Raw genomic sequence first — 14637 nt, forward strand, 5'->3', positions numbered from 1 at the left:
AGATGCCTGGGGAAGAGGCCTGAGCCAGCAGCCTGAGCCTTTGCTAAGGTGGCCTGAAATGCTCTTTCCAGAAGTACTTGAGCATTTGGGGTGGGGATGAGGGGAGGAGCCGGTTATCTCCAGAACCCCAGATCCCACCAGGCCTGGGGCTGTTAGGTTGCACTACAGCTCCCCCGAGAGTTCACCCAGCTTGCTGGGCACAGGGAAAGGTTTGAGCCACCCCCAAAGCTTGTCTGAGAAAGCAACTGCAGTACGAACCTGCCGTCCTGCTGGCTCTGTTCCCCCAGCAGCAGTGTTACCAACCCTCCTCATTGATGGCCCCTGCCTGCCTGTCCTCAGCAGTCCCCAAAACCCCAGCCATAGCCACTGCTCACCCCTGCACCAGTGGCTGCCCTCCACAAGCACTGAGCCAGCGTTACTGAGGTAGAGACCATCTGTCCCCAGCAAGGTGCCTGCATGGCTGACAGGTTGGAGTGAGGCAGGGGGAAGGGAAGATCCAGCTCAGCAGCTGTGGAATTGCTGCTCTGGGTCAGACCTGCCAGCTTTGCAGAGGTGGTGTGAAGAGGCAGGAGAGCCAGTCTGAGGGGGTGCAGACACACCCAGCTAGGACCCCGTCACACAAAGGAGCCAGCCCTGAGGGCTCCAGCCCCTCCCAGCCACATGCCAACTCCCAGCCCTCTGTGCTGCAGGCAGCTCCTTCCAGTTCAGTGTAGCTGGCCAGAACCACCCAGGCAGTGGGAAACAGACGGGGGCAAGTCCTGTCTCAGCATGTTCCAGAAGCTCCTCAGGTTGCACTGCAGCAGGTGGGTTGTCCCCCCTTCCCCACCACCCCATGCAGGGAGCCCAGCTCTCTAGGTAGGTCTCCCAGCCAGCACTCAAGACAAGGAGTGGGCTAGCTCACCCCTGGGTCCCGGCCTGTTCAGGGGGCAACAGCAGCCAGTCCAATCAGGATGGCCAGAGCCATGATCATCCTCCCAGGTCAGCCCTAGCCAGGCTCCAGGCAGTCACTGCTACTGGGGGGGGGGAAGGTGCTGCATGGGTTCAACTACAACCTGGTGTTCACTACACTACTCTCTGTGGCACACAGTCCAGGAGTGCAAGTGTACAGCTCCAATGGGAGTGGGGAAAGAGACCTGGGGCAGCGCTGCCATGAGGTGACTCCCTGCCATTGCCAAGGCTGGGAACAGACACCTTCCCTATCAGATCAGCTCTGCAGAGAGCATCTCACACCCACACTTGCACCATGCAGGTTAGACGGTCAGGCAGTGTTTCTGGGAAGCCAGCACCTCTTCAGCACTTATGCAGATCGAGCTCCTTTCAGGCACATGCTTGCTGAATCATGAAGGGGCCAGTTAACGGGAGGCCAGATGCTGCCTGACTCACTGCTCATCATTGACTCATTGAGCTGGGTTTAACTTCTGCGCACCCCCCCACACCCCCATTAGTTTCACATTCTCAAGCTCAAGACAGTCCAGGGCATGTGGGAACTCTGCCCAGTCCAGCCCTTAGATGGATGCTTTAAGCAGAAATGGGCTCGGAAGGCAGGGTTTGGTTTCCCTACAGTAGGGGTTAGGTCTGTTTGGTGCTTGCCAGGCCAGCACTTAGTCATAAACTGGACCAGAGCCAGGAGAGGAGCTGGTGTCACCAATTCTCCAGTTCATCCTGCCAGGTGTTGAGAGCTGATGGCACAACACAGCTTTGTCCCAGCATGTCAGGGAAGAAGAAAACCTACATCACCTCATTTCCCAGAACAGTCCCTACCTGTGAGCCATCACAGCCATGTGAGCACACCCACCCATGTACTATAGATGGGGTTAGAGGAGGGCTGCCTCAGCCACACAGCCAAGTGCATGGTCATATCTAGGACCAGAGGATATAGGGCCCTTGCAGATAGGCAGCTGGCTGGAAAGCAGCAAGCAGGGACTTGGTTATTCACCATGCTCCCTTCCTGAACACATACTCCCAAGGCGTACATGGGACATAGTGACCCTCCTGTCTGTAAGCAGAATGAAAGGGGGCACTACCTCTGTACATGGCCTACACCCTCTCCCCCCTCCTGCACCCCAACCCCCAGCCCCCTCCCACCCAAACTCCCTCCCTTTGCAAGTATAATTCTTAGTTAACCAGAATTTGACTAACCAGCACCTCTCATTCCCCCCCCCCATATGCCAGATAAAGTTTTTATTGTATTTAGCTTCACAAAGTGCTCAGACACCTGCACAGAGGCAACATCCTGTACCCAAAGATCTAACCAGCCAGATGAGCAACATCAGCCAATGACATGAAAATGAAATCAGCAAAGTGCTAATGGAAAAGGTAATTAGCCACTAAGTAGACTGGCCAGGGATGTGGGGATCCTACATCACATGGAGATTTTACATTGAGCTCAGCTGGCAGTTCTGGGCTGGGAGGCTCTGGCCTGTGTTAAGCAGTCAGAGTGGATGATCACAACCGTCTCTTCTGGTCTTGAAATCTACGAGAACATTGCTTTAATTGGGTCCCAGCAGGATCTTGTTGTCTGGAGAGCATCAGGCTACGCTGCCCCATTGTTCTCTCGCAGTCTGGACATGGGCAGCAAATGGGACACACTGAACAATGGGACAGGGCCAGCTGCTGCCAAGTCAGTGCGCTATGCCACACCCTTCACTGGGAACATGGGCAGAGGAGACAGCACCTGTCCCATCCAGGCAGTAAGGTAGCTGTGAGGAGCCACTGCTAGAACCCACAAGCTGGCTGGAGATTTGTTTGCATCATTTACATTCTCTGGGTAGACATTCCCTCACTCACTCTTTTGTGCTTCCACCTGCCCCAAGTGGGACCTGCAGGCACTTTGAGAAGCTAATTGAGGAGGGTTATCCCCAGAGCCCCCTACTCCCATGCCAAACCTTGGATCAGTCCTTGGCAGACGGGGGGTGGCCAAAGAGTCAGATCCTACTTCTGCTGCAGCTCACCAGCCAGAGTGCAGCTTTGCAGAGTTAGAGCAACATCAAGTGGGGCAGAGCCTGCACTGGGCCTTGGACAGCAGCAAGAGGGCTGAGGGAGGGAGAGCACCCCACTTCCCACAAGATTAGTGGGACAGACTCTGGTGCTTAGCCAGAGGCTCTTGGCAAGGATTCTCCTAGAGGACAAGCCACAGAAAAGACATGAAGGGGGACTGGAATGGCCCCTGCCCAGGTTAGTAGCCCTATCTGGGAAGCTACAGAATAGGTAGCTGAGCTTCTGGAGCGTAGTTGCAAAGAGGGCACCCATCAGGCCCAGCCTGTAGTAGCTGTGAAAAGCAGCTCCCCAGGAGGATTAGCAGCACTGGGCTCCAGGCCAAGGACCAGCAGTAACTGAAATTGGTGGAGACAGGGCTGATTTCCTGCCACAGACAGAATCTGCAGGAGATATGAGCACTCTGTCTACGAGGGGTGGGAGGCTGGAAGACAAGAGAGCCAGCCCTGGGGGAGGATGCTACTGAGCGGAAAGCAACCAGGTGGCCAGGAAGCGATAAGCCCTTGGGGGAACTGAGCCCCCCCCACCCCCCATCTGAGCAGGGAGGGCAAGTTGCTGCTGCTGAAATCCCCAGACAGGAAACTCCCTGGAAGTTTGGGCGGGTCCCCTGGGGATGTTGCCATGGCAACACAACACAAGCCAGCCACAGACCCAAAGGCACCAAGAGTGCAGGGTCCCTGCTATGCTCAAGTCCCAGGAGGGCAGCATGTTCATGTGGGCACACCAGAGCACAGGACTCCATGAGGCATGTGTCTGGGCAGACACGCCCCACGTGAAGGGCTCTGGCTAAGAGCTGCCAAGGAGTGGAGCGAGCCAGAAAGAAGGTACAAGCCCCTTGCTGGGCCCTTGGGCAGAGAGGCTGGCTGCTGAGCCACCCTCTCTCCTCCCCAGGAGTTTGGGCCAGCTCTGTTTTGGCCTGTGTCACCCCCCACCCCCAAGAGCCCAGGGGGAGGAGCTAAGGTTACCACCTGGCTGGTGCAGGACCAGCCTGGCTGGTTTTGCCAGAAAAATAATTTAATCTGTTGCTTTTTTTTTTTTTAAATAAAGTGTGGGTCTAAGGATCAGCTATCCCACAGCGCTGTCAGATGTTAACAGTTTCTGCGTGCAGCTAAGGATGCTGCAGTGTTCCCACTTTTGCAGTTTAAGTAAGCAATTGTGGGTTTCAGAGCGTTAGCCGTTTTAGTCTGTATCAGCAAAAACAAGGAGGAGTTCTTGTGGCACCTTAGAGACTAAAATTGAAATTGCAGCCACCCCTCCTGTCTGCAAAGGACTAAGAAATTGATGTTATTGATCTTATCTATAAAAAAGTATACTCTCTCAATACTATAAGTGGCAGTTGAAGGGAGGGGGGTTGTGGAGTTGCCTTGTGGTTGGGGGTGCAGCCACCTTACTTGGGGGGTGGTGATATTTTTGCATTTCAAAGGTAGTAACCCTAAGAGGCACCAACAGAGCCTGCAGCTTCAGCTGTTGAGACTGCCAAGGTGCGGGGAGGCCATGTCCCACACGGGGATCAGAAAGAAGGAAAGGCCCCACGCTACTCACTCCTCCTCCCACCACCCCCACATCCACTCACTTGCAGCCCATGTTCTTGAGGACACTGACCCTGGCTCCAGCTGGGAGCAGGCCTGCAGCACCTCAAGCAGGCAAGCCACAAGGAGACTCACCCATACAGATGCTGCGCAAGAGCTATGCAGCTCTCTTGGCTTTCAGGTCAGCTCTTTGGAGCCTGCTGGCTGGGGGGGGGGGGGGGGGGGCTAGTGGGGGAGGCAGAAGGTCTTACTGGGTGGGGGGAGTGGAGAGTCTCTCTGGTCCCCCATCAGAGGTGCAGATTCTCCCTGCTCAGAGCTGGGCCACCCAGGAGAGTTTTGGGACCCTAGTCAGGGCAGGCCCCAGCCATTCCAACCTGCAGATCCCAGAACTGAGCACCCTGGGAGCAGAGGAGAATTTGGTGAAATCAGGATGCATAAGCCAGATCAGCATCTCATGAAACTTTAGAAGGCACATTCCCTTCCCCCCCCCCAAACCCACCTATCTCCACCATTCAGAGGCTCAGCCAGCTGCAGAGAGATGCTCATTACGGATGGGAATAAAAATGTCGGCTCTGCCTGTCCCTGGAGAGGTGCCAGCACGCAGCAGGTCGATTCACATGAACAGCAGCTGCTGTTTTATGGGGCAGTTTCACTATATGGAGGCCCTCAATTCAGCTGTGAGCAGATTCCCATAAAATATTCCAGCCCAAGAGCACAGGCTGTTAACACGGCTATTAATCTGCTGCCCTGGGACATGCTGCCACCCTCCCAAGTCCAGGCCTGCTGTACATAGACATGCCAAACTGAAGCTTGCCAAACTGGAAGCTGGACAAGACCTTTTCCCTGTGTTAGCCATGCTGAAGGCAGGGCTGTTACATGTTCCTAGCCATCAGGCAGCCTGGGACAGGAAAGCCTAGCCTGCTCCCAAGAACCCATCTGGATTTGCTGCTGTCCCACAAGAGATGCCAACAACAGGCCAAAGTGATGGATTTAGCTCCCATTCATCCCAGTTACCTGCAATAGCTTCTCCCTGCCCCCAGAGCCCTGCACAGAGTTCTGGAGAAGGACAAACCCAGGAGCCAGCAAACACCCCCCCCCCCCACTAGGGCCAGTCCAATTCCACAGCAGCTTCATTGGCTCAGGAGGCCATTCCACAGGAGTGGTCTACACAGCACTGGAACCACTTCCACTGTACCACACCACTGGCTGCTGTTATACTGGTAAAAGAGTACAGCTGCAGCCCGGTCATACACAACTAGCTATGCCAGCAGGGGAGGCACCTCTAAACCAGCAGCGCAGCATCTACACTAGAGGCCTTGGCTGATTTAGCCACTGCCGAGCCCCACCCTAGCCAGAACAACTACATTGATACAAACTGTCTGCTAGAGCTAGACCACTGGTTCTCAGCCTTTCCAGGCTACTGTCCCCCACTTTCAGGAGTTTGATTTGTTGGCATATCACAAGCTTCACCTCCTTTAAAAACTACTTGCTTACAAAACCAGACATAATAATACAAGTGCCACAGCCACACTATTACTGCAAAATTGCTGACCTTCTCATTTTTACCATATCATTATAAAATAATTCAACTGGAATACAGTTATACTATGCACTGAAATGGAAGTATACAAGCAGTATAAGCAAGTCATTGTCTGTATGAAATTTTAGTTTGCACTGACTTCACTAGTGCTTTTTGTGTAGCCTGTTACAACACTAGGCAAATATCTAGATAAGTTGATATACCCCCTGGAAGACCTGTGTGTGCCCTCAGGGGTATACCGATCCCTACCTGAGAACTACTGTTCTGTACTGTACTGATGGAATGCATCCAATGAAGTGAGCTGTAGCTCACGAAAGCTTATGCTCTAATAAATTTGTTAGTCTCTAAGGTGCCACAAGTACTCCTTTTCTTTTTGAGAACTACTGTGTTAGTCTAGGCCTTCCTTGCCTTGCATCGGGGCTGCCCCAGCTCTTGAATGAGGGATTTTCACACCACAGCCTGAGAAAAGCAACCTGGAAGCTATGGATGAAGTGCAGCCACTTCACACCACACTGCCCAACAGCATGCTACTGGGTGGATGCCAGGCACCACCCTGACCAGCCACGGCAGGGGGAAAGGGACTTAAGAGCTGGAGAGCTCACCCATTATTTGCACTCTGGGTCAAAGCAGCATTAGCCTGCTTGAGGGACCAGCTGTGGCTGTTCCAAATGGCCAGTCCCTCAGGGAGGGCAAAGGCTTCATACATCTCCACTGCTCACAGCCATGTTCGAAGCAGAGTCCTGGAAACCAACCAGCAGCTGGGGAATTGGGTCAGACCCAGAAGAGCTGCTAGTTTTTCCTTTTCTGGAGAGAAAAGAGGGCCCAGGCCGGGAGACTGTTTTGAGCATGAAGTTGTCAGCCCCTCACCAGCCTTTGTAACCACTGTGCAGCTTGCCAAGCTGGGGCGCTCAAGGCAGGGGGAGAAGAGCAGGCCTGAAGCCAGGACCAGCAGCCAGTTTGCAGAAGTTCCCTGATTTATAAGTAGTTTGTTGTAGCAACAGGCTGCTCGCTCCAGCCGGCGGCGGAGGGGTCACGATCCCCGAGGAGAGAGCAGTTTCTGCACTAGAGACCCAGACTTTCCCCACAGCACCCAAGGGCCTTCGCCAGTGACCTCCCCTGGGAGGGCGAAGCAGCCACCACACCTACCCAGCTCCCCTCTGGGGACCCACTGGTTCGCTCGCTCCAGCCGTGGCAGATTTAACAGGCCAGGCCACAGCCCCCTCTCCCCCAGGGCCTGCAAACAGGGGGTCCTGGGGCAGCCTTCGCCGGCAGCAGCACCGAGCAAAGCCACCACCCTTAAGAGCCCCACTGGCCCAGCCGAGCCCCAGGTCCCCACCTCCGGCCCCGGCTACACCAAGCCAGGGCTTCAGCCCCGGGGATGGCTGCTGTTCTGACACGTGGGAAGCCTGCGCCGGGGCCGGGGCCGGGGCCGCTCAACCAGCCCGCGGGCCCGCAGCGTAACGCCCGCTGCACACGAGGGGCAGGCGGCGCATCTGGCCCCGCTGCGCGGCCCGGCACCGGGAACAGCCCCGCACCCCGGGAACTCCCCAGGTCCTGAGCCGGAGCTGCCAGGAGCGCGGCACCCACAGGAGCCCCCAGCCCTAAGGGGCCCCGCGCTCGCCCCCAAGCGTGAGACAAGTTCGATTCCCCCCCCCCGGCCCCGCAGCTTGGGGCGCCCCACCCAGCGCGGCTCTGACCTGCTGGAGCTGGAGCTGGGGCGAGGCGATGGGGCCGCACCCAGTCCGCGCGGCTATTTGAGGGCTGATGTCAGCGTCCGGGGGGGGGAGAGGGGCGGTGCTGGGGGAAGGGATTTAAAGGGCCCGGCCCGCCTCGCATTGAGGGGGTCGCGGTGGTGTCAGGCGATCTCCAGGGCTAGAGCCGCCTGGGTTGTGCCAGGCCCCAGGGGAGAGCTGCCCGCTTTGAACTTGCCTTTAGCTCCCCTAGCCTGGGTCGAGCCCGGCGGCACCTTCAGGGGAGCAGGGCGCTGAGTTCAGGGAGGCCGCTTGCTCCTGCGTGTAGCGGGAAGCCCCCTGCGTCTGTCCGATGGGAACCCCCCGGAGGCCAGGCTGTGACTGTCCCTTCCCGACACACCCCTGAGAATATTGTAGCTTTTCACCGCCCTGTTGGGATCCGGCTGCAATCCCCAGACACAGGACTCTGGGAAGGCGGGGTCAAGGTCTGGGCTCAGCCTTAACCTCCCCACTATTTCCATGCACTGAAAAAGCAAACGCAGAGCAGATTCTACCCACCCTCAACCTCCCTTCTGCCTCTCCGCCTGCCCCCATGGAGGGGGGGGGAGCACATCACCTGCCTTTTGGCAGAGGACAGTGCCCCCCTCATGGATCATAGAATATCAGGGTTGGAAGGGACCTCAGGAAGTCATTTAGTCCAACCCCCTGCTCAGAGCAGGACCAATCTCCAGATCCCTAAATGGCCCCCTCAGGGATTGAACTCACAACCCTAGGTTTAGCAGGGCAAGGCTCAAACCACTGAGCTATCCTTCCTCCCCAAGGAGTTGCGCCGAACGGCCAGGTCCTCCTACACCAGCCTTTTCTCCCTGGAGCTGGCCAATGCCAAAGCCTGCAGGGTGCCCTAGACCAAACTCCCGACAGTCAGCGCAGGTGACCAGGACTGGCTGGAGCTGCCTCTCACTCTGGCTGAGCTCTTGAAAGCCCTCCGTCTCATGCCCACCAACAAACCCCTGGGCATGGACAGGCTGACCGTGGAGTTCTACCATGTGTTCTGGGACATCCTCGGCCCAGACCTTGTCACCGTTTGGGCCAAGTCCTTGGAGAGCAGAGTCCTCCCTCTGTTGTGCAGGTGAGCCCTGCTCGCCTTGCTGCCAAGGGGGACCCCCGCGACCTTCAGAATTGGCATCCCGTCTTGCTCCTCAGCACGGACTGTAAGGTCGTAGTGAAGGCCATCTCGCTGCGGCTGGGGTCCCTGCTGGACCCCAACCAGACCTACACCGTCCTGGGCCGGATCATCTTTGATAATCTGTACTTGGTCCAGGATCTCTTGGAGCTCGGGTGTAGGGACGGTCTGTTGTTCGCCCTTCTGTCCCTGGATAAGGAGAAGGCGTTTGACAGAGTGGACCACAGGTATCTCCTGGGCACTCTGCGGGTATTCAGCTTTGGGCCCCAGCTCATGGGTTTTCTCCAGGTGCTGTAGGCCTCCGCGGAGTGTCTGGTCAGGATCAACTGGACTCTGACCTAACCGATCAGCTTCAGGCACGGGGTGCATCTGGGGTGTCTGCTGTCAGACCAGCTGTATGCTCTGGCGATTGAGCCCTTCCTCTGTCTCCTCTGCCAGAGGTTGATGGGGCTAGTGCTTCAGGAGCCAGAGCTGCGCCTGGTCCTGTCGGCGTATGCTGACGGTGTTCTCCTCGTGGTCCAGGACCCAGGCAACTTGGTGTGGGTGGAGGCTTGCCAGACCATCTACTCGACGGCCCCCTCTGTCTGGGTCAACTGGGTCAAGAGTTCTGGCCTGGTGGTTGGGGACGAGTGGCAGGCAAGCTCCCTCTCACCTGTGCTTCAAGCCATCCGGTGGAGCGCAGGTCTGTTGCTCTATCTCAGCATTTACCTTTCTGCCATGCATCCGTCTCCACCGGAGAACTGGCAAGGTTTAGAGGGCAGGGTGGCAGAGTGGCTCTGGAGATGGACAGGACTACTCCAGTGCCTCTCCCTGCGAGGGAGGGCACTGGTGCTCAACCAGCTAGTCCTGTCCATGCTCTGGCACCAGCTCAACAGCCTGTTCCCAGCCCCGGGTTTCCTGGCTGATATCCAGAGGCTGGTTCTGGGGTTCCTTTGGCCAGGACTGCACTGGGTCTCTGCAGGAGTCCTCCACCTGCCCCTGGAGGAGGGAGGACAGGGCCTGAAGTGTCTGCACACTCAGGTCCACGTCTTCCATCTCCAGGCCCTGCAGAGGCTCTTTTTTGGTGCAGGTGGTCTGATGTGGAGCATGTTGGTGCACGCCTTCCTGCGCCACTTCCGAGGGCTCTGATACGACCGGCAGCTCCTTTCTCTCCATCTGAGGGGTCTTCTGTGAGACCTCTCCGGGCTGCCAGTCTTCTACCAGGTCTTCACCTGGACCTGGAAACTGATCTTGGTGACCAAGTTTTAGCAGCCACCAAGGGGGTAGATCTCCTCGCAGAGCCCCTGCTACACAACCCTCAACTCCGTGTGCAGGTGGCGGAGTCCCCCTCAGTGTGCCAGAGGCTGGTCCTGACAGAAGTCACCAGAATCGGAGACCTCCTGGACTACGACCGAGAAGACTGGGTGGATCCCCTGATGCTCACTCAGCGCATGGGGCTCTCTGGTCCTCGTACTCCCCGGCACGTACTTCAGGAGGTGAGGGCCGCTTTACCACCTGCTACTCAGGCCTACCTTGACTGGGTCCTGCGAGAGGGTTCCTCCCACCCTGCACCCCAGACCCTCTGGATGGTGCCCCTGGGACCTACCCAGCCATTCAACCCCTTCACCGTGAGCTGGCTGCACAACTTGCAGCCAGCTCATTTCTGGACCACACCAAGGAAACATCTGTGCACGCTCGTGCTCCACTCCCTTCACGTCCTCACCCTTGTGTCCCGCCCCGACGTGAAATGGCAGGACTTCTTACCACCTCTGGAGGGTGAGGAACCCCAGTGGGCCAGCCTATACTCCACCCTGGTCCTGAAGCCCGCCGGGGATATCAGTTGGCAGCTCCTCCATGGAGCCGTGAGCACGGGCATGTTCTTGGCATGGTTCACCCCCATCCCGGACACCTGCGCCTTTTGTGGTGTGAGGGAGACCCTGGCACACATGTATCTGGAGTGCACCAGGTTGCAGCCCCTATTCCGGTTCCTCTTAGATATCCTGTTACATTTCTCGCTGCACTTTTCCCCTCACCTCCTTATCTATGCACTCCCTATCCATGGCCCCACAGAGTCGCGGGACCTCCTTGTCAATCTCCTTCTAGAACTGGGCAAAATGGCCATCTACAAGACCAGGGAGAGGTGGTTGGCTGCTGGGACTTCCTGAGAATGCGGGGCCTATTTCCAGTTCTCCGTCCATTCAAGTATCTGGGTGGAGTTCCTCTGGGCAGTGTCCGCCGGCTCCCTTGACGCCTTCGAGGAGCAGCGGGCACTATCCGGGGTTCTCTGCTCGGTGTCCCCCTTAGGTTTCCTTCGTTTAGCCCTGTGAACTCACTCCTTTCCCTGTTATATCTTTAGTTGTCCCCCCATAATTAAATGAGGTCCCAGACCTTGTGGATCCTCCCGTTAGGCTGGGGGAGGTCTTTTAGCAGTGAGCGAGCTTCTGCCGCCCACTTCCAGTATCCCAACAGGCTTAACCTCTCCTCTATTTCTATGCATTGAAAACCCAAACCCAGAGACAATTCTACCCACGCTCAACCTCTGTTCTTCCTCTCCCCCTCCCCCCGTGGAGAGGGGTGAAAAAGCACATCACCTGCCTTTTGGCAGAGGATGGCACCCCCCTCACAGATCCGGAGGAGATGTGCAGAAGGGCTGGGTCCTTCTATGCCAGCCTCTTCTCCCTGGACCTGACCAATGCTGAAGCCTGCAGGTGCTCTGGCCCAAACTCTCGACGGTCAGCGTGGGCAACCGGGACTAGTTGGAGCTGCCTCTCACTCTGGCTGAGCTTTCAAAAGCCCTCCATCTCATGCCCACCAACAAATCCCTGGGCATGGACGGTCTGACTGTAGAATTCTACCATGTGTTCTGGGATGTCTCGGCCCAGACCTCGTCACCGTTTGGGCTGAGTCCTTGAAGACCGGGGTCCTCCCTCTGTCGTGCAGGTGAGCCATGCTCGCCTGCTGCTAAAGAAGGGGGACCTCCACGACCTTCAGAACTGGCATCCCATCTCGCTCCTCATCATAGAATCAAATAATAGAATATCAGGGTTGGAAGGGAACTCAGGAGGTCATCTAGTCCAACCCCCTGCTCAAATCAGGACCAATCCCCAATTTTTGCCCCGATCCCAAATGGCCCCCTCAAGGATTGAATTCACAATCCTGGGTTTAGCAGGCCAATGCTCAAACCACTGAGCTATCCCTCCCCCCCGAGGGACTACAAGGTCATAGCAAAGGCCATCTCGCTACGGCTGGGGCCCGTGCTGGTGGATGTGGTCCATCTCGAGACCTCCTTGTCAACCTCCTTGTGCCTCTGGCCAAAGTCACCATCTACAATACCAGGAGGAGGAAGCAGGACGAGGGGGTGCTCTGCGACTGTGGGGCCTATTTCTGATCCTCCTTGGTCTCACACATCTGGGGAGAGTTCTTCTGGATGGTATCCACTGGCTCCCTTGACAGTTTGAGGAGTAGTGGGTGCTGTCCGGGGTTCTCTGCATAGTGCCCCTCTCTGGATCCCTGGTTTTGAACCTGTGACCTTCACTCCTGACCCTGTTATTTCTTAGTGTCCCCCGTCTTCATTTGGTTCCTGGGTCCAGTGGTCCCTACAGCTAGGCTATGGGAGGGGCCTTTAGAATTGGGTGGCCTTGTGCCCGCCTACCTCCCAGGATTTCCAATAAGGCCTCTCTCTGTGAGGGAGGGCACTGGTACTGAACCAACTAGTCCTGTCCATGCTCTGGCACTGGCTCAACACCCGGGCCCAGCCCTGGAGATCCTGGCCCGGCTCCAGGGTAGCTCTGGAGTTCTTCTGCCCAGGATTTCACTGGGTCTCTGCAAGGGCCTTGAGTCTTCCCCTGGAGGAGGGAGGACAGGGCCTGGTCTGCCTCCGCAGCCAGGTGCATGTCTTCAGCCTCCAGGCCCTGCAGAGACTCCTTTATGGTGCAGGTAGTCCGACGTGGAGCATGTTGGTGCACACCTTTCTCCGCCGCCTCCGATATGACCGGCAGCTCCCTTATCTGCATCCAAGAGGTCTTCCAAGAGACCTCTCCGGGCAGCCGGTCTTCTACAAGGACCTCCTCCAGACCTGGAAGCTATTCTCGGTGACCAGGTCCATTGTGGCCACTGAGGGGGCAGACCTCCTGGCGGAGCCCCTGCTGCACAACTCCAACCTATGTGTGCAGGTGGTGGAGTCCCCCTCAGTGCACTGGAGGTTGATCCTGGCAGAAACCACCAGAATCGGACACCTCCTGGACTATGACAGGGGGACTCGGTGGACCCTCGAGCGCTCAGTCAGAGCGTGGCACTCTCCATCCTCCTGACCCCGCTGCGCATACTCCAGGAGGTGGGGGCAGCATTGTCGCCCACCTCTCAGGTTTTTCTCAAGCGGTTACTGCAAGAGGGAGCTCCCCGCCCACCCCTCAACCTGGGCCCTCTGGACCTTTTCATCAGGCCACTGTCCTGCGAGCCCTCCCGGTCCCCTCCCTTCCACAATCCGAGCTGGCTACACGCCCTGCAGCCAGTTCATTTCCGAACCATGCCTAGGAAACAACTATACATGCTCGGGATCCACACGTTTCACTTCCTCACCCTCATGTCCCACCCTGATATCAAATGGTGGGACTACTTACCACCTGTGGAGTGTGAGGAACCCCGGTGGGCAGCCTCAATTCCACCCACGGCCTGCTGGGGGATATCAGCTGGCAGCTCCCTTCATGGAGCCGTGAGCATGAGTGTGTACCTGGTGTGGTTCACCCCATTTCCAATGCCTGCCCCTTTCGCGGTGTGAGGGAGAACCTGCCGTATGTTTATCTAGAATGCACCAGGTTGCAGCCCCTATTTCAGCTCCTCCAGAACCTTCTGCTGAGGTTCTGGCTGCACTTTTCCCCACACCTGTTTACATTTGCACACCCTGTCCGCGGCCCTATGAAGTCGTGAGACTTCCTCGTCAACCTCCTCCTACCCCTGGCCTAGGTGGCCATCTACAACATCAGGAGGAGGATGTTAGATGAGGGGGTGCTCTGTGACTATGTGGCCTATTTCTGCTCCTCCCTGGTCTCACACATCTGGGCAGAGTTCCTCTGGGCAGCATCTACTGGCTCCCTAGACAGCTGTGAGGAGAAGTGGGTGCTGTCCGGGGTTCTCTGCTCAGTGTTCCCCTCTGGATCCCTAGTTTTGAACCTGTGACCTTCACTCCTGACCCTGTTATTCCTTAGTTGTCCCCCATTTTCATTTGGTTCCCAGGTCCAGTGGTCCCTTCCACAAGTCTGGGGGAGGAGCCTTTAGATGTGGGCAGGCGCACCTCCCAGGATTTCCAATAAGGCCTTGCAAGCTGACAGAGTAGTGCTATAGGCAAAGACCTGGAGAGCTAAAGGCAGCTCCTGGTGGGCTGCAGATATCTACAGGCTGAGGCCCTGAGGCAAGGGCAAAGAGGGTGCTGGGGCCGTGGGGAAGTGTCCCAAGGAGAAGTCAGAGGGGGTGCTGAAAGCAGTGGCCATTTACAGGGTCCCTGGGCTGGGAGTCGGGACCCAGATTAGTGGGTGGGCCTAGGTCCCCTCCCCCACTCACCATTGAGGAAGTGGCTGGACTATGATACTATCCCACCCGGAAGCGGTGGAACCCAGGTGTAACATGGCTGGAGGGCTGTGTCACTGAAGAAGATGCTGCAGACCTGGGAGTGACCGTGTGTCCCAGAGCAGAAGTGACGGCAGCAAGGCACCATCAGAAGAGGGT

General features: G+C 57.1%; 1 protein-coding gene across 2 annotated transcripts in view; it reads right to left on the bottom strand.

The window, feature by feature from the left end:
- TAGLN2 (transgelin 2) overlaps window positions 1–8017 on the bottom strand; it is a 28712-nt gene extending 20695 nt beyond the window's left edge. The window contains exon 1 of one of the 2 annotated variants that reach the window (XM_038383255.2): window positions 7993–8017. The gene's annotated coding sequence lies outside the window, so the exon portion shown is untranslated. Of the gene's footprint in view, window positions 1–7760; window positions 7906–7992 lie in introns of those variants that run through there. The other variant, XM_038383254.2, reaches the window with a different exon arrangement.
- Window positions 8018–14637: the final 6620 nt, after the last annotated feature.

This window comes from Dermochelys coriacea, chromosome 24, assembly GCF_009764565.3.
Source record: "Dermochelys coriacea isolate rDerCor1 chromosome 24, rDerCor1.pri.v4, whole genome shotgun sequence".
In the NCBI taxonomy this organism is placed as follows: Eukaryota; Metazoa; Chordata; order Testudines; family Dermochelyidae; genus Dermochelys; species Dermochelys coriacea.